The sequence below is a fragment of the Nuphar pumila genome, chromosome 5 (genome assembly GCF_984573655.1).
Source record: "Nuphar pumila chromosome 5, dmNupPumi1.hap1.1, whole genome shotgun sequence".
In the NCBI taxonomy this organism is placed as follows: domain Eukaryota; kingdom Viridiplantae; phylum Streptophyta; class Magnoliopsida; order Nymphaeales; family Nymphaeaceae; genus Nuphar; species Nuphar pumila.
Window position 1 is genome coordinate 47,637,892 of NC_143253.1, and position 24,071 is coordinate 47,661,962.

A 24,071-nucleotide genomic window follows, 5' to 3' on the forward strand; every position below is an offset into this window, starting at 1 on the left:
CAACATTAGCTAAACAAAGCAAGAACATTTGAACTCCATCATACCAGAAAAAAACAGCACTACATGCATAAAGCAGCTGGTCATAGTACAACAAGATTGATGTACAACTATGTGTGTTGGGTGTTGACACAAGTGTTGGTGTCAGATAGAGGCATGGACTCACACATTGAACATAAACAATTAAATACAGACAATATCCACATATATAAGGAAAATATTAGCTACTATCCACAGTGTCACGGGCCCATTTCCTTTAATAGGCCAGCGCGGTGCGACGGTCCTTCCTTACCGCCGCAAGCCTACTTGTCAGCTCACTTGCCAGTCGCGGAAGCTTGTAATCAAAGTGCAAGAGAGCAAGAGAGAATAAAGGGAGAAGAATTGCAATCACAACGAGGGTAAACAAAAGAAAGCTCAACGCATTTGATTCATTCACAATTTTGCCTGCATGCTATTACAGTTCAAGTATACGGGTTGCCCCTTCGGGGTATTGATTTACCTGAACCAGACAGCTTACATCAAACTCAACAAAAGCAAAACAGACTTTAAGCGCAACTTTACAATGTAAGTCACAAGAGAACATGCTCTCCCTTCAAATTATGTGTCGTCCTCGGCGCCATCTATTTCATGGTAAGCCCTGACTTCAGCCAGGTAGCGACTGTTCATCCGGAAAGCTGGCTCACACGTAGGTTCCGTTGTTTCCTCTGACTGCACTAAGTATTTCTTCACTTCGCCCAAGTAGTTGACCTTGTGGTGAAGGATCGAAATGAGGTATTTCTCAGCATGTTGTGCTGCCAGGGCTCTCTGCATGATGGGACCGTGTTGTGGCACGCTGCGTTCTGGATCTCCATCGTCTGGATGGAACTGCTTGAGGTTGCACACGTGGAACACCGGGTGCACCTTAAAGTCTGGTGGCAACTCCAGCTTGTACGTCAGCTTGCCCACCTTCTTTGTGATGGTGAAGGATCCTTCATACTTTCTGAGCAGTCTGCGGTACCGCCCGCGGAAGATGTCTGTGCGACTTGGATATAACATCACAAACACTTAGTCCCAAACTTGAAACCCAACGGGCCGACGATGCTTGTCCGCCCACTTCTTCATTCTCTTTGCCGCCTTGTGTAAGAATGTCTTCGCCAACTCATTCTGCTCGTGTCAGTCGCGAACAAACTGATAGGCGAAGGATGGCCTTCCCTTTTGTTGTACGGCAAGAATGTGCGGGGTCAATGACTGCTGCCGCGTGGCTATCTCAAACGGGCTATGGCCTGAAGACTCGCTCTTCTACAGATTGTAACAAAACTGTGCCACATCAAGGAGCTTCACCTAATTTTTCTGATTGGCACTAACAAAGTGCCTAAAGTACTGCTCAAGTATCTCGTTGATGCGCTCTGTTTGCCCATCTGTCTGCGGATGGAAGCTTGTTGAAAAAAGCAAATCAGAGTCAAGTAGACAAAATACTTCACGTCAGAACTTGTCCGTGAAGCGAGCATCGCGATCACTCACAATGCTCTTTGATATGCCTCAGTGCTTCACCACATGCTTTACAAACAACTTTGCAGTCTTGTCTGCAGGGTACTCCTTAGAAGCTGGGATGAAGGTGACATACTTTGAGAAACGATCTATCACAACCAGGATAAAACTGAGGCCTTCTACCTTTGGCAGATTAACAATGAAGTCCATGGAGATGTTATCCCAAGGACGTTCTTAAATTGGTAGAGGCTCAAGGAGGCCGGCAGCCTTCTGGTTTGTCCCCTTATCTTACTGGCAGATGAGGCATATTCGCACATACCCCTCCACGTCGTCCCTCATCTGCGGTCAATAGTAGCCGCGCTCAAAAGGTGCTAAGGTCCGCTCCTGACCAGGATGGTCGGCCCATAGTGTATCATGGCACTCCTTAAGCAATTCTCGGTGGAGGCTTTCCCACTGCGACACGAAGACACGTTCCCTTTTTGTCACGAGAAGGTCATCCTGTAGCCAAAATCATTGAGTTTTTTCTGTCTATGCCAGAGAAACAAGGTGTTGCGCTGTCAGATCCTGCTGCGTACCTTCATGGATGCAACCCAACAATGCGCCCTCCAAATGCACTTCAGAAGGTTTCGCGCGTGCAGCTGCCAGTTTAGTCATGTGGCTTAAGGCATCCGCCACAACATTGGTCTTTCCAACCTTGTACTTCAAGGCAAAGTCGAACTCAGCCAAAAACATCTGCCACCAAGCTTGTTCAGGCGTCAACTTCTTCTGTGTCTGAAAATAGCTCGTGGCCACATTATTCGTCTTGACGACGAACTGAGCACCCAGAATGTAGTGTCGCCAAGTCCTGAGGCAATACATGATGGTTGTCATCTCACGTTCATGCACCGTGTAACACCTCTCTGCATCCATTAGCATACGACTCTCATATGCAATCGGGTGACCTTCCTGCATAATAACTCCACCGATGGCAAAGTTTGAGGCGTCAGTGTGGACCCCAAAGGGTTTTGAGTGATCAGACAGTCGCAGCACTAGCTCCCTCACTAAGGCTTTCTTTAAGCCGTTGAAGGCATCTTGGCACGCTTCTGTCCACAGTCATACCTAATTCTTCTTTAACAAATCTGCGAGGGGCGTAGCAATGAGGGAATAACCTTCAATGAAACGCCGATAGTAGTTTGTCAAACCAAGGAATGACCGCAACTCTGGGACTTTACTTAGCGAAACCCATTCTTGGATGGCCCTTATCTTTTGACCATCCATACGCAGCACACCACACTCCACAACGTGGCCAAGGAAGTTGATTTCCTCCTGCCCGAAGAGACACTTTTCTCGTTTGACACAGAGGTCATTCTCCTTCAACACCTGAAACACTGTTCGCAAGTGCCCAACATGTTCCTCCATGTTGCTGTTGTAGATCACGATATCATTGTGGTAGACTACTACGAACTTGTCTAAGGGTAGAAGATCTCATTTATTAGGGTCGTGAACGTGGCTGGAGCATTCGTCAACCCGAACGGCATTACTAAGAATTCGTAAGCACCATAGCGGGTGACACAAGTTGTTTTGGGTTCATTATCATCTGCAATCCTCACCTGCGAGTAACCCGGTCTCAAGTCTAGCTTTAAAAAGACTTGGGCACTGCCCAACTGATAAAATAAGTCTATTATCAGTGGCAACGGGTACTTGTTCTTTACCATGACCTTGTTTAGCACACGGTAATCTACACACAATCGCTTAGAGTCATCATGCTTCATCTGAAATAAGACTAGGGCGCCAAATGGAGCTTTCGATGGACGAACGATACCTGCATCCAACATCTCATCTAGCTGCCTACGCAGCTCTTTAAACTCAACTGGCCCCATGCGGTATGGAACCATTTCGGGAAGTTTCGCTCCCAGGGTCAACTCAATCTTATGGTCGACCTCACGTTTTGATGGAAGATGCTTTGGCAATTTCAGAGGCATCACCTCCCGAAACTCCTCAAATAGTGGGGCTAGGGTCAGTGACACTGCTGCTTCCACCTTCCCATCTTCTGTGCGCACAGTAACTAAGATGTTTGCTCCATACTTGACACCTTTCTTCAGCTGCATCGCCGATAACACTAAAGACTTGTCTTTCTACGTAAGGCACTGCACTGTGTGGGACAGGTTTGGCCCCATGACCGTCAACGTGTTAAACTTTGGCAACATCATAACATTTTGACTCTGCAGAAACTTCATACCCAAAATCATCTTAAAATCGTCTAGGGGCACCACAGAGAAGTTGGCTTTGCCGGCCCAACTCCTCACTTGAATAGTCATATCTCTTGCTTCACCAAAGATGGGTTTGGCCTCAGAATTCACCATTTTGATGGTCCTCTGCTTTAACCCGGGCTTGAAGCCCAACCGCTCTGCCTCTTCCTGCGAGACAAAGTTGTGTGTGGCCCCGAAATCTACCATTGCTGAAGTGGACTTTCCATTTGTAATGACTTCGAGATACATCACTTCTTTGCTAACCTGCATGTTCTCAACTGCGTAACTTCTAGCTGCGTTGATCGACCGCATGACTCTCATCCGCGGTTGCATGGTCTCTGTATCACTGTATTCTGCCTGCGCAGCATTGGTATGTCTGTCGTCCTTCACGAGGCGTTTGGGCACTGCCTGGCGATATGCTTATCGCCACAGAACCAACATGTCACAATCGCACCTTTGTTGTTGTTATACTTTGGGTAGTTTTGTTTCTTGTTGGAGTGATGGCATGTTGACACCTTTGTTGTCATATCGTTCATCCTTCTTGCCTACGTGATCAGACTTCTTACCGACTTTGGTTGATGGGGTGAAGGGCTTGCGTTGAGTGTCAGCTAAGCGTTCGACCCTCACATATGCATCTTCCAAAATACGGGGGTTGCTCTTTTCCACTTTAGATTGTGCTCATGGTTGAAGTCCCACAATAAACCAATTGAGTTTGTCCTCCTCTGGCATGTTAAGCACCTTCAGCATAAGCTTTTGGAACGTTCTGACATAGTCTTGCAATAAACCAGTATGTTTAAGCCCGTCAACCATCATGTACGCCTGCCTCTTCGCATTCCTTGGCATGAAGTAGTTGCGCAGCTCCATTTTGAAGTCGTTAAGGTGTCTATCACGCATTGACCCCTCTCCATGTCACTGCGCTTCCGCCTCCACCAAGCGATAGCATCTCCATCGAGTAGAGCTGCTGCAGGCTTGATTTTGAGATTCTTAAGCGTCACATTTTGAATGTCCAAGTAGTCTTCTACATGGAACAAGAAATTCTCAATGGCTTTGCTGTCGCGAGAACCACTGAACTTTGTTGGTCTTGGCACATCAATTCTTGATGGTCGCTCACCATTTTCCCCATTTAGGGTCACTGTCTGTTGTAACGTGTGGTTCTTCAATTGAAACTCCGCTACTTCAGTCTGCAAGTCGGTCACTGTAGTTGTCAACGAAGTAACCAGTTCCATCAGCAAGATCACCTGCTCTTGCAGGCTCGCCACCACATCATTCAGTCCACCAAATGATTTAATTGAGTGTGACGAAGTCACATCTTCCATCAGCCTGTTGACAGTTGCAGTCATCTGCTCTTGGCCCTGAGGTGGACCCATCTCCTCAGCTTCGACGACTGCCTTGCCTTTGGTGTTGTGTAAGTTTTGATAAAGCGCCACGATGTCTTGCTTATAAATCGTAGTCTATCGACGCGTATGTCGACACTGACTCCAGAGTCCCTTCCCCAGCACGAGAACGGGCTCTGGTACCACTTGTCATAGACATATTTCCTTCAATAGGCCAGCGCAGCGCGACGGTCCTTCCTTACCGCCACAAGCCTATTTGGCATCTCGCTTGTCAGTCGCGGAAGCTTGTAATCAGAGTGCAAGAAAGCAAGAGAGAATAGAGGGAGAAGAATTGCAATCACAAGAAGCAATCACAGCGAGGGTGAACAAAAGAAAGCTCAACGCATTTGATTCATTCACAATTTTGCCCGCAGGCTATTACAGTTCAAGTATACAGGCTGCTCCTTCGGGGTATTGATTCACCTGAACCGGGCAACTTACATCAGACTCAACAAAAGCAAAAGAGACTCTAAGCGCAACTTTACAATAAGTCACAAGGGAACCGCCAGTGTCTTACTATTTAATTGACCCAACTGGTTGTTCAACATTTTTCTTGAATGTTTTATGGATCAGCCAAAGGGATATGATCCACATGATTTATTTAGTCAGAACATGCTTTCATTGTGCCATTGTGGTTTATGGAGGTCATTCAATGGTTTAAAAAATCAATAACCCAAATGCATTAATGTTTCACAATAGGCAAAAAAGATGGTTTTATGTCAAAACACCATGATCCAAATCATACTCATAAATGTACCATGATGAATGGTTGGATTGAGAAGAAAAGCTTGCACCTTGATGAATGCGTGTGCCAGCAAATAATTGTGATTCAACTTTGTTTTTTTAATTATCATCTTAGTCTCTCTCATTCATGATATAGTGAATGATGCATGAGAGCTTATAGGCACCTTTTATATGTTAATCATAATCAGAAACATACTCAAATCATATGTTTCCAAAGCCTCAGTTCACAATTAGTTGACACCGCAAGGAAATGAGGATCTTCCGCGAAAGCACAAATGCTTGTAATAGGTGTCTATTAAAGACACTTCAATCATAACCCACAAAAGGGTATAAATGAGAGAACTCAAAAAGGGAAAATAATAAACTTTATTTCATTCACATGAAATGCTTAAAAAGCATTGTTCCAAGGAGAGTGGAGTCGCCCCTATTTATACACAATGAGAGACAAAGAGAGAGGAGCTTTTAGAGGTCTAGATAGTAGCTCCAACAGCTCTAATTGTAGTCGTTGGCTAGCTCCAACAGCTATCAAAACTAGTCAAGAACTAGTATCATTGCTGGTCTGGTAAGAAAATATTCAAATCAACTCAAGTATAAACTAGGGAAAATACAAAGACCACTTAGGGTCACAGTTTGCAATAACGATGCTCAAGTTTCCACAACTTAACGTATATCGCAAAAGCCTCCTCGGGGTCATGATTTGAACATTTCGCTCAAGTCTCTAAGACTTGGCATATATCACGTGAGCCTCTTCAGGGACTGATAATACATTCATTCTTAATACATAAAATCATGCATTTAAGCATCTTTTATTGGTTTTCATTTCATACTTATAATGTTTCAAGGTTAAAGAAGCCATAGTTCGAATTTTGTGCGATTCGAGGTTAAAATGAGAAAGTTAGGGATTTTGAGTCTAGTTCAATATGAACTAGACAAAAATAAAAATATATAAAATATGATATATTATATTATATATAATTATATTTATGTATACATTTTTTAACACTCTCTCGAATTTATGGTACAATGAGCGAAAGTTTGTTTAAGAGAAAATGATATCTAGGAGCAACTAGAGGTTTGGTGAAGAAATCCACTAATTGGTATTCTGATGTAGCATAAGGCACATCAATGGTTCCATATAGATACTCATCTCTGACATAGTGATAATTCATTTCAATATGTTTGGTACGTTCATGAAATGTTCGGTTGCTGGCAATGTAGATCACTCTTGTTGTTACAACATATGTGAGGCTTTTGTCACTTCAACTTGTTAAATTATATGTAAAATATAGTTAGAATAGGATTAGTCTAGTTAGAATTAGTTTAGTTAGTTTTTTATTCTTTTTTCCTTTTCTTTTTGGATTGTTTTTAGGCTTTTGACTAAGTCAAACATTGACTAGTCAAAAAGCGAGGGAGTCGTTGGGCTCTTAATGCCCTCTCATTCAATGTGTATAAATATGGGGCAAAAGCCCCCTCATAATGTAAGGATTTCAAGGGTGTTTTACCCTCTTAATACATTTTTTTCCTTCTCTTTTACGTACCCTTTTTCGGGTATTGTTGTTGATCTTTGGTATTTTTGGATGAAACTATTTAAAGCATTGTTCGGTGATGATTAAAAAACTCATCTTCTTACATGGTATCGGAGCTCGGTTGTGATCAAACAACTCTTAACGGTACATCGGGAAGCATGCCATTCAAAGGTTGAGAAGAAAAATGATATTCTTGTCAAGTATACGTGAAGTTGTGTTCTTGTAAAAGCTTGGAGTGCTCGTACTCACTATCCGTGGTGGAGTACATTCTTTCTCCTCTCTTCGTCTACTCTTCTTCTCTCTTCTCTTTGTCATTTCAAACCTTGTAAAATGGATGGCAATGATAATGTCACCATTAAACTTATCGATTCAAACTATGTTACATGAGCTTCAATTATAAAGCACTTTATATGGGGAAAGGGGTTGTAGGATTAGTGGGTGAGACCAATTTGGAACCTAAGCTAATTCTTACAAAGGTTGAAGGAGAGAAGGAAATACCTCTTATAGAGGTTGAAAAAACCAAAGACATTATCACTTATGAGAAAAAGTGGAAAGAATGGAGAATGGGACACGTAATTTTGGCTCATAAGTAGCGTTGACATCAAGAAATATCTAAGCCTTGCAAAATTTGAACATGCCAATGATGCTTGGGATTATCTTAAGAGAATGTATTCTCTTAAAGATAGTGCCCATATATGCAATTTACAAAACCACGTTCGAAATATGGTTCAAGGGGACAAAACTATTAGAGAATACTACAATAATTTATCTGAATTATAGGAAAAGTTGGCTCTTCTTGAACCAAAGTGTCATTGTCCACAAGACATAGAACTCCGGCAAAATCAAATTAATGTGAAACACTTTTTTCAATTTATTAATAGACTAAGATCGGAATTTGAAACTACAAAGTCTATTCTTCTTCGTCGAGGGAAGGTTCCCTCAATAGAAGACACAATAAAGGAGTTGAGCATGGAGGAGAATAGGCTCAAGAATATAATCATCAAGAGTGATGATGACTCGGTTTTAGCCGTATCTAGATCGGGAAACCACGGTCGTACATACAAACCTCCAAATTATGGGAGAATAAACGATGAGATAAATGGAAATGAGTTTGAAAAAAAAATGATTTGTTACTATTGTCGAGAACCGGGACATATAAAAACCTATTGTTCAAAATTGAAGAGACCATATGAAAAGAAGGTTGCCTCTGTTGGACCTTCTCAAGAATCAAGTGAACCATCCATCAGAAGCATGTCCTTAACGCAATTGGTGAAAGCACAGCAACCTCTGTTCAAAGGAGCATCTTCATCCACAGGAGTCGCCGCATCTTCTGTGGGCATCTCCGATCCTAGTAAATCTCTTTGGCTTCTTGATTCAGGTGCTCCATTTCACATGACACCAAACATTGATATGTTATCTGAATGTTATAACTCAAATAGATCAAATGTTTTTATTGTTGATGAAACATCCCTTGAAATCAAGGGAGTACGAAATTTTGAAAAAGGTTTTCAAAACTCAAAAAGATTTTGTATTCTAAGTTAGATATATCCCTAAGCTCAGTCTAAATCTTTTATTTGTCTCACAATTGTCTGACCATAGATGTAATGTTTTATTCTCCTCTCGTGGGTGTCGAGTGCAGGATCACCAGTCAAGAAAGTTGATTGGGAAGGCCATAGAGAAGGAAGCTTGTACTAGATGAATTTTCTAAAAATACCCAAGAAGACATTGTGTTGTAATGTTCAAAAGTTGACTTAGATCTACGACACAAGAGACTTGGACACCCTAGTGTATCCAAGTTCAAGTTTTTTCCAAAGATGGAAAAAATTTATAATTTTGAAACCTTTACATGTGAAAAATGTATTCTTGGAAAAATGAAAAGATTACCTTTTCAAGAAAGAACTTTTGTCTATTCACGACCATTTGAGTTAATACATTCGGATATATGGGGTCCCATACCTATTGTATCAAAAGGAGGTTTTATATATTATGTAATCCTCGTAGATGATTTTACAAAACATACTTGAATTTATTTTCTTAAACATAAATCTGAAGTTTTCTCACATTTTCAAATATTTCATAATATGGCAAAAACCAATTTAAAAATAATATCTCAATTTTTCGCACCCATTTAGGGGGAGAGTTTTATCAAAAGAATTTAAAGATTATTTGAATATACATTGTATTATACATCAAATATCATGTCCCAATACTCTTCAACAAAATGGTTTAGCCGAAAGAAAGCATAGACACATTATAAAAACAACAAGGACTTTACTTATTACACATCAAGTACCAAAAACTTTTTGGGGCGAAGCCACTTTAACAACAGTTTATCTTATTAACATAATGTCATTTTCTTCGCTAAACAACATCTCTTGTGGAAAAACTTTTTAAATAAAATCCAGATTACTGTAGGTTGAGGGTTTTTGGGTATAAATGTTTTGTTTTTATAGATAAAAATGATAAATTCTCCTCTCGTGCAATTTCTTGTGTTTTTTTAGGATATGTAAGTCACCAAAAAGGCTATAGATGTTTTAACCTTAAATCTGAGAAATTATATGTATCAAGAAATGTGTCTTTCCTAGAAAAAGAAAGTTCTTTTAGTGAAAAAAACTACAAAAATGGATGAGTACTTTTTTTGTTGGACTTAGTCCCAAAAATTGATGAAGGTGATATTGATGGAAGTCAAGACAAGCAAAATGATCTGGTAGGTACAAAATCATTTAGTAATGATCAAAGTTGTATTCAATATTCGAGACGGAGAAGTTTAGAGAAATCATGTGCTTTAGAAAAATATACTAAAGAACATGAACAAGTATCAACTAGAAAGTCGTTTAAAGTGCCAAAAGTTCCAAAAAAAATTGTGTCATATGAGTCTTTTACACCAAAATATTAAGCCTACATTGCCTTGATTCACTCTTACAAAGAGCCCTCCAACTATGTTGAAGCAAAAGATCAGCTTGAATGGGCCAAAGCTATGACAGGAGAACTAAAAGCCTTAGAAAAAGCAAATACCTGGACTATTCAAGATATTCCACCAGGCAAAAAACCTACATGGTGTCGATGGGTATATAAAGTTAAAACCAAAAGTGATGGCACGCTTGAGCGGTTTAAATCTCGATTAGTTGCCAAAGGCTATTCCCAAGATTATGGAATAGACTATGAAGAGACTTTTGCCCCAGTTGCTAGAATGACTACAGTAAGGATCCTAATAGCCCTTGTCTCTTTAAAGAAATGGCATATATATCAAATGAATGTCAAAAATGCATTTTTAAATGGAAGCTTAATCGAAGAAGTATACATAGACCCACCACCTGACATCAACATTCTTGAAGGAAAAACCCTTTGCTTAAATAAGGCTTTGTATGGACTTAAGCAAGCCCCAAAGACTTGGTATAATAAGTTTAGTCAAGTTATGCTTGATTTTGGTTTTCAATTTTGTCTTACTGACACTTCTTTGTTTGTTAAGAATTCTGATGCAGGTATTATTATTCTTCTCCTCTATATAGATGACATGATCATCAACGGAAGTGATAAACAGGAAGTTGACAATATTAAAAAGTTTCTCAAAACACACTTTGAAATGAGTGACTTGGGTTTTCTAAAATTCTTTCTTGAAATAGAAGTTGTTTATTCTCCTAGAGGCTATCTACAAACTCAATCTAAATTTGCTTTAGATATTGTTGGTAGGTCTGGTATCTCGGATGAATGACAGGTTGACACTCCCGAAGTAGTAAATATCAAAATGAAGATTGATGATGGAGACCTGACATCGCACATGCCGTTCACACAGCAAGCCAATTTCAGCTTGCTTCTACCACTGTCCATATGGGAGCGGTTATATGCATTATTAGACATATTAAAACTTCTATTTTTCGAGGAATTTTCTTGTCTGCTTCTTCCTCCTTAGATTTAACTGCTTATATTGATGTAGATTAGGGAGGTGATCCCAATGATAGACATTCAACTACTAGTTTCTGTGTATTTTTAAGTGAATCATTGATTTCGTTGAGATGCAAGAAGCAACAAAAGGTCTCTCTGTCGTCAACCGAAGTTGAGTACAGAGCCAGCCATGGCAACAACCACTATAGAAGTAGTCTGGCTAAGGCGACTGCTTCATGACATGGGTTTTGAGAGTACAGAAGCATCACGACTATGCTGTGACAACAAAAGTTCAATTTACATTGTCAGCAACTGGACATTCCATGAACGAACCAAGCATATTGAGATGGATTGTCATTACGTACGAGAGGAATTTCAATACGACATTATTGATCTTCCTTATGTTTCTTCAGAATATCAATTAGCAGATTTCTTTACCAAACCACTTGCTGCTCCTTGATTTCACTTTCTCTTAGACAAACTTTCGGTTATCCAACCTTAAGTTTGAGGGGGAGTGTTAAATTAGATGTAAAATATAGTTACAATAGGATTAGTCTAGTTAGAATTAGTTTAGTTAGTTTTTTACTTTTTCCTTTCTTTTCTTTTTGGACCTTTTTTAGTCTTTTTGACTAAGTCAAACATTGACTAGTCAAAAAGCAAGAGAGTCGTTGGACTCCCAACAACTCTATTTAGAGTCGTTGGGAGACCAACGACTCCCTCTCCCCTCTCATTCATGTAAGGAAATAGAACTTCAAAAGCAACTCCGAAGACAAGCTCACAAAGGATCTCTAAATGAACACAAGAGTTCATTCAATATACTCACAAGAACCACAAAAAATACTCAAAAGAGTATATACACCAAGAAGGAAAAGAGGATAAATATATCACTCATGTGGGCCCACTCCAAAAAGAATACATAATGCATGGGGTATGGCCCCATATTTATACATGAAAGAAGGGGCTAGAAAGAGTTGTTGGACCCTCCAACAACTCTATTACAGTCGTTGGAGAGTCCAACAGCTCTTACATGCTTTTGCTTTTTGACTTTGTCAAAAAGCAAAAGTCTAAAGGATGTCCAAATTTTTTTGTTTTTTGCTTTTTGCTTTTTGCTTTTTGCTTTTTGCTTTTTGCTTTTTGCTTTTTGCTTTTTGCTTTTTGCTTTTTGCTTTTTGCTTTTTGACTTGGTCAAAAAGCAAAAGCTTACACTAGTCCAAAAACCAAAAAATAAAACTAACTAGTTGTCCTAATGTAACTAAACTAGAAAACAAATAAAAGATTACATATGATAGGATATTTACATATGAGATTACAACTTTTAACATTCCCCCTCAAACTTACGGTTGAACAACCGAAAGTTTGTCCAAAAGAAAGTGAAACCGTGGAGCAGCAAGAGGTTTGGTAAAGAAATCCGTCAGTTGATATTCAGAGAAAACGTATGGAAGCTCAATGGTGCCTTATAGAAATTCCTCACGCACGTAGTGGCAGTCTATTTCGATATGCTTTGTCCGTTCGTGAAATGTCCGATTGCTGGCAATGTAAATGAAACTTTTATTATAACAACATAACCGTGATGCTTTTGTGCTCTCAATCTTGAGGCAGTCAACCAGACTACTTCCATGGTGGTTGTAACTGTGGCTCTGTACTCAGCTTCTGTTGATGAAAGAGAGACTTTTTGTTGTTTCTTGCAACTCCATGAGATCAATGATTCTCCTAAAAACACACAAAGGCCATTAGTTGAGTGTCGATCATTTAAATCACCTCCCAAATTTGCATCAGTATAAGCAGTTAGTTCTAATGAGGAAGAAGGAGACAAAAAAAGTCCTCTATAAATAAAGGTTTTAAGATATCTAATAATTCGCAATACTGCTCTCATATGGACAGTAGTGAGTGCATGCTGAAATTGACTTGCTGTGTGAATAGCATATGCAATGTCCGGTCGAGTGATGGAAAGGTAAGACAATGCCCCAACAAACTGTCTGTAAGGTGTTGGGTTCTCAAGTGGTTCTCCATCATCCATCTTCATTTTGCTATTTACGATTTCAGGAGTGTCTACATGTTTTTCATCTGTGATTCTGGACCTGTTGATAATATCAAGAGCAAATTTTGATTGAGTTAGTAAATAACCTTTAGGAGAATAGGCTACTTCAATTCCAAGAAAAAATCTTAAAAAACCTAAGTCACTCATTTCAAAATTAGTCTTGAGAAATTTTTTGATGTTGTCAACTCCCTGTTTATCACTTCCTGTGATGATCATGTCATCCACATAAAGTAGAAGAATAATAATACCTGCATCAGATTTTTTAATGAACAAAGCAGTGTCAATAAGACAAAATCGAAAACCAAAAATAAGCATAACTTGACTAAATTTATCATACCAAGCCTTTGAGGCTTGTTTAAGTCGATATAAGGCCTTACATAAACGAAGGGCTTTTCCTTGAGGAATCTTGATGCCAGGGGGTGGTTCCATGTAGACTTCTTCGGCTAAACTACCGTTAAGAAACGCATTCCTGACATCCATCTGAAATATATGTCATTTCTTTACAGAGGCTACAACAATTAAGGTTCTTACAGTGATTATTCTTGCTACTGGTGCGAAGGTCTCATCATAGTCTATTCCATATTCTTGGAAATAGCCATTAGACAAGCCTTAAATCGTTCCAGGGTGCCATCACTCTTGGTTTTGACTTTGTATACCCAACGACATCCTATAGGTTTCTTCTTTGGTGGAATATCTTGAATAGTCCACGTGTTGGACTTTTCTAAGGCGCTTAACTCTGCTGACATGGCTTCAACCCATTCAGGATGTTCTTTTGCAATATCATAGTTAGAAGGTTATACGTAGGATTGTAATAGGGCGATATATTATGCTTGGTACTTTGGTGAAAAGGACTCATAGAATACAAATTTTTTAGGTACTTTTGACATTCTCGATGATCTTCTAGTTTCTATATGATCTTGTGCTTTAGTATATTTTTCTAGAGCACAAGGTTTCTCCAGATTATCCTGTCTGAAATATTGAATGCATTCTGAGTGAGACGATTCAATACTTACCACATTTTGATCTTCTTGATCAGCTTCTTCCTCATTTATCTTTGGAACTAGGTCCAGTACAAAAAGAGTATTCATCACCTTCTGTAGAGTTTTTAATTTCAAAAAAACTTTCATTTTCTAAGAAGGATACATTTTGTGACTCATATAGTTTTCTAGTTTTAAGATCAAGGCATCTATAGCCTTTTTTATCACTTGCATAACCAAGAAACACATATGGAACAGCATGAGGTGAGAGTTTGTCATTTTTGTTGAAAAAAACAAAACATTTACAACCAAATACCCTTAGCCTTGAGTAATCTAGGGTTTGTTTGAAGAGCTTTTCACCAGGAGAATTGTTGCTTAATAAAGATGATGGCATTCTATTAATGAGATATCCTGCAGTTAGAGCGGCTTTGGCCCAAAAAATTTGGGTATTAGATGAGTAATGAGTAGGGTTCTTGTTGTTTCTATGATATGCATATGTTTCTTTTTTGCTAGACCATTTTGTTGAGGGGTACATGGACATGATTTTTGATGTGAGATTCCATGTAATTTTAGGTAATCGTTAAATTCTTTTGATAAAAACTCTCCCCCGAATCAGTGCGAAAGATAGAGATATCATTCTTGAATTGATTCTTGACTAGATTATGAAATATTTGGAAATGAAAAAATACTTCAGATTTATTTTTTAGAAAGTAAATCCAAGTATGACTTGTAAAATCATCTACAAAAATAACATAATACGAAAAATCTCCTTCGGACATAACTGGTGCAGGACCCCATACATCTGAATGCACTAACTCAAAAGGCTAAGATGAAACAAAAATTCTTTCTTGAAAAGGTAATCTCTTCATTTTTCCCAAGATACATTCTTCACATTTGAATGTTTCAGAATTACAAAAGTTTTCTATATTTGGAAACAAATGAAGCTTAGATAAGTTAGGATGACCAAGTCTCATGTGCCATGTATTTAAGTTCATTTTCTGAACATTAAAACAAAAAGTATTTTGGGAAATTTTCAAAAAATTCATGTAGTATAGGCTTCCTTCTATGACTGACAATCCTACACTCGAAAATCACGAGAAGAGAAGGAAACGTTATATCCACGGTCACATAGTTGAGAAACAGACAGGAGATTGAGATTTAATTTGGGAATATATCTAATTTGTGGAACATGAAGTCCTTTTGAATTTTGGGAAACCCTTTCAAAATTCCCTATTGCTTCTAGTGATGTTTCATCGACAGTAAAAACATTTGATCTTTTTGAGTTATGACATTCAGATAATATATTAATATTTGGAGTCATATGGAAAGAAGCACCTGTATCAAGAAGCCATAGAGTTTTACCTGAATCGGAGGTGCTCACGGAGGAGGTTGCAGCTCCCGTAGATGAAGATGCTCCTTTGAGTAGAGGTCCAAGTGCTTCCACCAATTGAGCAAGAGACATACTTTCAATGAAAGTTTCACTCGATTCTTGTGGTGATCTGACAGATGTTGTTTTCTTCTCATAGGGCCTTTTTAATTTTGGACAGTGAGTTTTCATATGTTCAGGTTCACGGCAATAGTAGCAAATGATTTTCTTTTTCTCAAAATCATCATTTCCACTTCCGTAGTTAGGCTGATAAGTCCTTACGAAGTTTTCAGGTTTCGAAACGGCTAGAACTGAGTCGTCATCGCTTTTAGCAATTCTACCTTTTAGTCTATTCTCTTCCATACTCAATTCCTCCATTGTATCTTCAATTGATGGTACTTTTTCACGATAAAGAAGAATAGACTTAGTGGATTCAAATTCCGATCTCAATCCACTAATAAACTGAAAGAAATGCTCCGCATTGATTTGGTTTTGGCAGAGTTCAATATCATGTGGACAATGCCACTTTGGTTCAAGAAGAGCTAATTCTTTCCATAATTCTGATAAGCCATTATAATACTCCCTAATGCTCTTGTCCCCTTGAACCATATTTCTTACTTTATTTTGAAGGTTACACACATGTGCAATATCTTTAAGAGAATACATTCTCTTAAGATAGTCCCATGCTTCATTTGCATGCTCAAATTTTGCTAAACTTGAGCATTTCTTTATATCAAAGCTCGAAATAAGCCAAGACATGATCTTGACATGTCCCATACGCCATTCTTTCCACTTTTTCTCGTAAGTGGCTATGGCCTTAACTTTTTCTACCTCCGTAAGAGGTATTTCTCTTTCCCCTTCAACCTTTGTAAGGACGGTTTCATCTACTAATCCCCATAAATCCTTCCCCCATATAAGATGCTTCATGATTGAAGCCCATGTAATATAGTTGGAATCATTTAGTTTGATGAGCTTAATGGTGACATTATCATTGTCATCCATTTTACAATTTTTGGTGAAGTAGGTAAGAGTAAAAAGTAAAAGGATACTCTACCACAAGAGTAAAAAAATACTTCTCCAAGCTTTTTACGCTTCCACACGATCACCCCTTCAAGGAAGAACACTTTCTTGCAAGAAACTTGTGTAGCACGCTTCCCAATGCACCAAAAAAACTTGCTTCAACCAAGCTCTGATACCATGTAAGGAAATAGAACTTCAAAAGCAACTTCGAAGACAAGCTCACAAAGGATCTCTTAATGAACACAAGAGTTCATTCAATATACTCACAAGAACCACAAAAAATACTCAAAAGAGTATATACACCAAGAAGGAAAAGAGGATAAATATATCACTCGTGTGGAAAACCCACTCCAAAAAGAATACATAATGCATGGGGTATGGCCCCATATTTATACATGAAAGAAGGGGCTAGAAAGAGTTGTTGGAACCTCCAACAGCTCTATTAGAGCCGTTGGAGAGACCACTGCTCTTATATGCTTTTGCTTTTTGACCAAGTCAAAAAGCAAAAGTCTAAAGGATGTCCAAAGTTATTTGCATGCTTTTTGACTTGGTCAAAAAGCATAAGCCTACACTAGTCCAAAAACCAAAAAAATAAAACTAACTAGTTGTCCTAATGTAACTAAACTAGAAAACAAATAAAAGATTACATATGATAGGATATTTATGTATGAGATTGTTTATGAGATTACAACTTTTAACAATTCAATCTGTATAAATATGGGGCAAAAGCCCCCTCGTAATGTAAGGATTTCAAGGATGTTTTACCCTCTTAATACATATTTTTTTCCTTCTCTTTTGCATGCCCTTTTTTGGGTATTGTTGTATGAACCCTTGTAGTTCTTGTGAGCGTTGATTTTTGGTATTTTTGGTTGAAGCTTCGTTCGGTGATGATTAAAAAACTCATCTTCTTACACAACTTACATGGCTCAGTATTCAGCTTTAGTTGACAAAAGAGAGACCTTCAGTTGCTTCTTGCACCACCACAAAATCAAAGATTCACTTAAGAAAGCACAAAAATCAGTGGTTGAGTACTTGTTATTGGGATCACCTCTCCATTCAGCACCATTATAAGCAATGAAGCCTCGTGAAAGGAAAGACTTGATGTATCTAACAATACGTAAAATTGCTCACATGTGAACATAAGTGGGAGCGTGCTGAAATTGACTAGCTATGTATACAGTGTGTGCTATATTAGGTCTAGTAATGGAGAGATAGGAAAAGTCAAAATTTCAAAAGTATCTGAAAAACTTTTGCCACAATTCTGATTAAAATAACTAAAAATTTCAGAATTTATTTAGAAAAAATTGCCAAAATTACGGCTATATTAATTCTACTTTTCAGAAATTATTTAAAATAATTTTGCCAGAACTTCTGTTATAAAAACTCTATTTTTCAAAAAAAAATAGAAAAAATTTGCCAGAATAAATGTTATAGTAGTTCTGAATACTTAAAAATATTTTTAAAAATTTGAACAGAACTTCCCCTGCATAGAGGCAGGGTTGGATTAAATTTTGGCAAAATTGCCAAAATTTAAATCCAGAAAGAGAAGAGGGAGAATAAGAGGTCCTATAATTACGAATTTGAATTCAGAAGAAGAATTTGAGTACTAACCTGATTTAGAAAAATTAGGCAACGCTTTCGCAGTCCAAATCTGATTTTTATGCTAAATTTAACAGAACTTCTACAAGCAGCACTCCCGAGGCTGGATTTAGCTTGTCGAAACTCCTATGAAGGAACAAATATCGTCTAAAGAAAGAGGAAAAAGGCTAGAAGGGGTTTCACAAAAAAAATCTAAGATTCAACGGAGGTTTAGGCTTAAAAACTAGAGAGAGAAACTCAAGGTTAGAGAGAGAAAGTAAGAGAGAGAGCTTAGAGAGAGAGGGGTCTTCAGAACTTGGGTAAAGAGAGAGAAGGGATGAGGGGGTATTTATAGGAGAGAGAGGAGGTGGTAAGACCTCTTGGATCCTTGACTCTGGTACTACATTTCATATAACACCAAATGAGTCCATATTGTCCGAACGTAAGTTTAACCCAAATGACTTATGTTTCAACTGCTGATGGAACATCTTTGAAAATCAAAAGTTTTAGGATTTTTCAAAAGCATCCAATCTTTCGCATACCAAATATTAGAGTAGTATCAAAATTAAATTTAAATCTTTTATGAGTTTTTTAAATTACAAACCATGGTTGCAAAGTATTATTTTTATCTAATAATTGTCTAATACAGGATCTTCAGTCGGAGAAGTCGATTGGGCGAGGTCATAGAAGAGGAGATCTCTATGTTGTGGACAATCTTGAGTTAACAAAACAATCGTTTTGTAATTTTGTGGAAATGAAAGATATAGAAATTTGGCAGAAAAGACTAGGACCTCCTAGTGTGACCAAATTACACTTGTTTCCATTTCTTTCAAATTATAAAAAAAGAGATTTTATGTGTGAAGATTGCATTCTTGGCAAAATGAAGTCTTTGCCCTTTGGACCAGAACATTTTATAAGAACTCATTTGAGTTAATACATTCGGATGTATGGGGACCGGCTCTGGTTGTATCCAAAGGATGGGTATCCTATTATGTTGTGTTTGTAGATGACTATAGTAGACATTCTTGGATATTTTTTCTAAAACAAAAATCGAAAGTATTTGAGTGTTTTAAAGATTTTCATTGTTGTATTAAGAATCAATTTAAAATTATTATACAAATCTTTAGAACCGATAACGGGGGAGAATTTGTGTCAAAAGAATTCGAAAATTATCTTGACCTAAATGAAATTATTCACCAAAAATCGTGTCCATACACTCCTCAACAAAATAGACTAGCCGAGAGGAAACATAGACACATTATTGAAACCACTAGAACACTTCTTTGTGTCTAAAAATGTTTCAAAAGTTTTTTGAGCCGAAACCACCCTTACGGCAGTCTATTTGATAAATAGAATGCCTTCCAAAAACATTGAAAATATCTCTCCTATTAAAAAACTTTTTAAAGCATCTCTCGATTATAAAAGGTTAAGGGTCGTTGGATGCAAATACTTTGTCCTTACCAATAAGAATGACAAATTTTCTCCAAAAGCAATCCCTTATGTTTTTTTAGGCTATGGCGAAAGCCAAAAGGGATATAAATGTTATAACATTGAAAGAGACAAGTTGTGTGTTTCTCAAAATGTTACTTTTCTTGAAAATGAAATTAGTTTTTGCAAAGAAATAACCCAAGAAAGTTGTGACTATTCGTTTCTTTTTTACTTTGTCAATGAACATGAAAAGTGTGAAAATATTCATGACACACATGAGAGTAGAAATGAAGACATACATAATGCAAGTGAGAGTGTGAATGGGGGTCTTAATGATATAGACCCATCTCACAATGATATACAAACCTATGCTCGACGTACCAAAAATCATCTACCATGTGTTTTAGAAAGGTATTCTCAAAACCAATATATAGATTCGTTTAGTCTTAGAAAATCCATAAGAAATTCTAAATCTCCTAGTAGATTTGTATCTTATGATTCCTTTGAACCAAGGTATAGATCATGCCTCATGACTATACACTCATATTCAAAACCAAAATCTTATCATGAGAATAAAAATGATCAAGAATGGATTAAAGCAATGAATAATGAATTAAAAGCCTTAGAGAAAGCAAAAACCTAAGAAATTCAAACACTGCCTAAAGGAAAAAAGACCATAGGATGTAGATGGGTCTACAAGGTAAAAACTAAATGGGATGAAATATTAGAAAGATACAAAGCTAGGTTAGTAGCCAAGGGATATAGTCAAGAATATGGAATAGACTACAACGAAACATTTACTCTAGTTGCTCGAATAACTACTGTGAGAACTCTCATTTTCATAGCATCAATTAAAAAATGCCCTATCTTTCAAATGGATGTAAAAAATGCATTTTTGAATGGTAATCTGGACGAGAAAGTTTACATGGATACTCCGCCAGGCTTGAAATTAACACATGAAAAAACTCTTTGATTGCGCAAAGCCTTGTATGACTTAAAATAAGCTCCCAAAGCTTGGTATGATAGGTTTAGTAATGTGATGAAGCAGCTTAATTTTAAATCTTGTTTTACTGACACTGCATTATTTGTTAAGTCTTTCAATGCAAGGATGGTGATCTTATTGCTTTACGTAAATGATATGATAATCACAAGAGGTGATAGGCAGGGAGTTGATCATATCAAAGATGTGCTTAAAGCTAACTTTGATATGACAGATCTTGGTTTTTTACGATATTTTCTTTGAATAGAAGTGGCCTACTCACCTCGTGGTTATTTTTTATCACAGACTAAGTACGTCTGCAGAGATCAAACAAATGATTGGGGCTTTGTCTTATCTTTTTATTACTCGTCCTGATATATTTCATGTTATTCATTATGTTAGTTAATTTCAGCATGCTCCTATTATAGTACATATGAGTGTTATAATGAGAATTGTTAGATATATTAAGAAATCCATTAATCGTGGCTTGTTTTTATCGTCTTCCTACTCTGATTCTGACTAGGGAGGGGATGTAATGATAGACGCTCAACCACTGGTTTATGTGTGTTTGTAGGTGATTCCTCAATTTCATGGCGATGCAAAAAGCAGCAAAAGGTGTTTCTTTCCTCCACTGAAGTTGAGTATCGTGCCATGGCAACCACTACGTCTGAATTGGTATGGTTGAGACAACTTCCCGAAGACTTGGGAGTTCATATTGCGGAACCTTCAAGGTTATGCTACGACAACAAGAGCGTTGTATACATTGCAAGCAAGCATACATTTTATGAGAGTACAAAACATATTGAAATAGATTGCCACTACGTTCATGAAGAATTTCTGAAGAAGACCATCACATTGCCCTACGTTCCGTCTGAGTATCAACTAGCAGACTTCTTCACCAAAGTGCTTTTGTCTCCCAGATTTCACTTCCTACTTGGCAAACTCTCGGTTGTTCCACCATGAGTTTGAAGGCGGGTGTTAAGATAGATAGATATATATACATTTATTGTAAACTGAAATACCCAACAAGGGTATTTCGGTCTTTTATTGTAATAGGTGTCAGCCCATTAGGGGTTGACAATCTTTTACTTTTATTTTATTTTTTTACTTTTTATTTTATTTTATATTTTTTTTTTCGGTTTTTGTGTTTTTGGTCGTTGGGAGCAGCTCCTACAGCCATATTGGGGCTGCTCCCTAGTGGTCCATTTGTATTATAAATAGGCCCTATGTGGCCTTGTATTTTCAACTCATTTTTTAGTGACTCCATGCAATAACAAATTTGTTAGTGAAAAAGTCTATTTGTCTATGTATTCTTTACTTGTATTTGTTATTTTGTATTTCGGGTCTGGATAATATATCAGACCCGACCCATATTGTAAATGAAGGATATATATACATGTTTTAGGTCATGATTTTAGCATTGAAAATTGTGACAGCCACAGCTCATCCTTTCTCTTTCATCTCTCTTTTCACGTGTGACAGATCCTAGTGAAATCTAACACTTAGACCCTTGTGTGGGTGGTTTGATGATTCAATCAAGTATTCTACTTGATTGAAAGTGTGTTCTTACATGTTTATTGGATTCAATCCATTTCATTACATCCATATATACTTCTTCAACTAGGCTTCCATTGATAAAAGCATTTTTGACATTCATTTGAAATATGGGTCATTTTCTAATAGAAGCCAAGGCTACCAGGGTCCTAACTGTAGTCATCCTAGCAACTGGAACAAAAGTTTCTTCGTAGTCGATGTCATACTCTTGGAAATACTCATTATTCACTAATTTGGCTTTGTATCTTTTAAGAGTTCCATTACTCTTGGTTTTAATTTTATAAATTCATCTACAGCATATAGGTTTCTTTCCTTGTGGAATATCTTGAATAGTCCAAGTATTAACCCTTTCTAATGCTTCTAATTTTGCCCTCATGGCTTCTACCCATTCTATATGATCGTTGGCTTCAGTATAGGACGAAGGTTATATATATGAGTTATTATTGCAATAAATGTCTTATATGTGGGTGAAAAGGATTTGTAGGACACAAATTTACCGAGAGATTTAGAGACTCTGAATGACCTTTTGATTTGTGCTTCTGAATATTTTTTCAATGCACATGAAAGATTAGATTCTCTACGTCTTAAGTATCGCAAACCGATGTCCCTATGGGTTTGCTCTTCATTAATAATATTATGTTCATAATCAATAATACCTTGACCATCTCTAGATCATATTCATAGTCACATCCATCAGATTTTGAAGTCAAATCTATCAAAAAATAAATTTTGGTATTTCCTTTGTTTTTTTCAAAATCAAAAAAACTTTTTTTCCAAGAATGATACGTTTCTTGATACATATAATTTTTCATTTTTAATATCAAAACACTTAGTCTTTTTTATTATCTGCATAACCTAAGAAGGCACAAAGAATGGCACGGGGAGAGAGTTTATCATTTTTGTTGGTGAAGACAAAACATTTGCATCCAAAAGCTCTTAATCTGGAGTAATCAGGAGATAATTTGATAAGTTTTTTAATTGGAGTTATATTTTTCAAAGAAGATGGCATTCGGTTAATGAGATAGGTAGCAGTTAGGGTTGCTTCAACCCAAAAGCTTTTTGGTATTTGGTTTGTTATCAATAAAGTCCTAGTGGTTTACATAATGTGTCAACGTTTTCGTTCGGCCAAACCATTTTGTTGTGGTATGTGTGGACAAGATCTTTAATGTATGATGCCATGTAAATTGAGATAATCTTTAAATTCTTTTGACAAAAATTATCTCCCTAAATAAGTACGAAAAATGAAAATATCATTTTGAAATTTAGCTTTAGCCATTTTGTGAAATGTTTAAAAATGCAAAAAAACATCTGGTTTATGTTTAAGGAAGTAGATCCAAGTATGCCTAGAGAAGTCGTCAACAAAAATTACATAATATGTATATACGCCTTTTGATATAACCGATGCAGGACTCCAAACGTTCGAATGTATTAACTCAAGTTGTCAAAATGAAACAAAAGTTATATCATAAAATGGTAATCTCTTTATTTAACCAAGAATACAATCTTTACAAGCAAAATTTTCAGAATTACAAAATTTTTCTAAACTTAGAAAGTGTTGGATTTTGGATATACGAGGATGGCCAAGTCTTTTGTGTCATAAATCCAAATCCAATTTCTAAACATTATAACAAAAAGCATTCTTGGGTAACAACAAACAACAACTACGCCTTCATCCCAAAACAATTGGGGTCGGCGATATGAACCAACAAAGAAAATCATTCTGGGTCTTCCACATGAATCCTTCTCCTCCAATCATTTTTATCCAATGTCATGTCCTCGGTGAGGTTCAAAGCATTCATATCCTTTCCTATCATCTCCATCCAAGTCTTCCTAGGCCTACCCCGACCTCTTTTAACTAATATATTTTCTCATTTCTACATCCTTCTAACTGGAGCATCATTAGGCCTTCGCCGA

The 24,071-nt window shown here is 37.4% G+C and overlaps 1 protein-coding gene across 2 annotated transcripts in view; it reads right to left on the bottom strand.

The window, feature by feature from the left end:
• The window catches only part of LOC149837520 (uncharacterized), a 74,261-nt gene that overhangs the window by 32,108 nt on the left and 18,082 nt on the right, over positions 1–24,071 (bottom strand). The window lies entirely within an intron of this gene.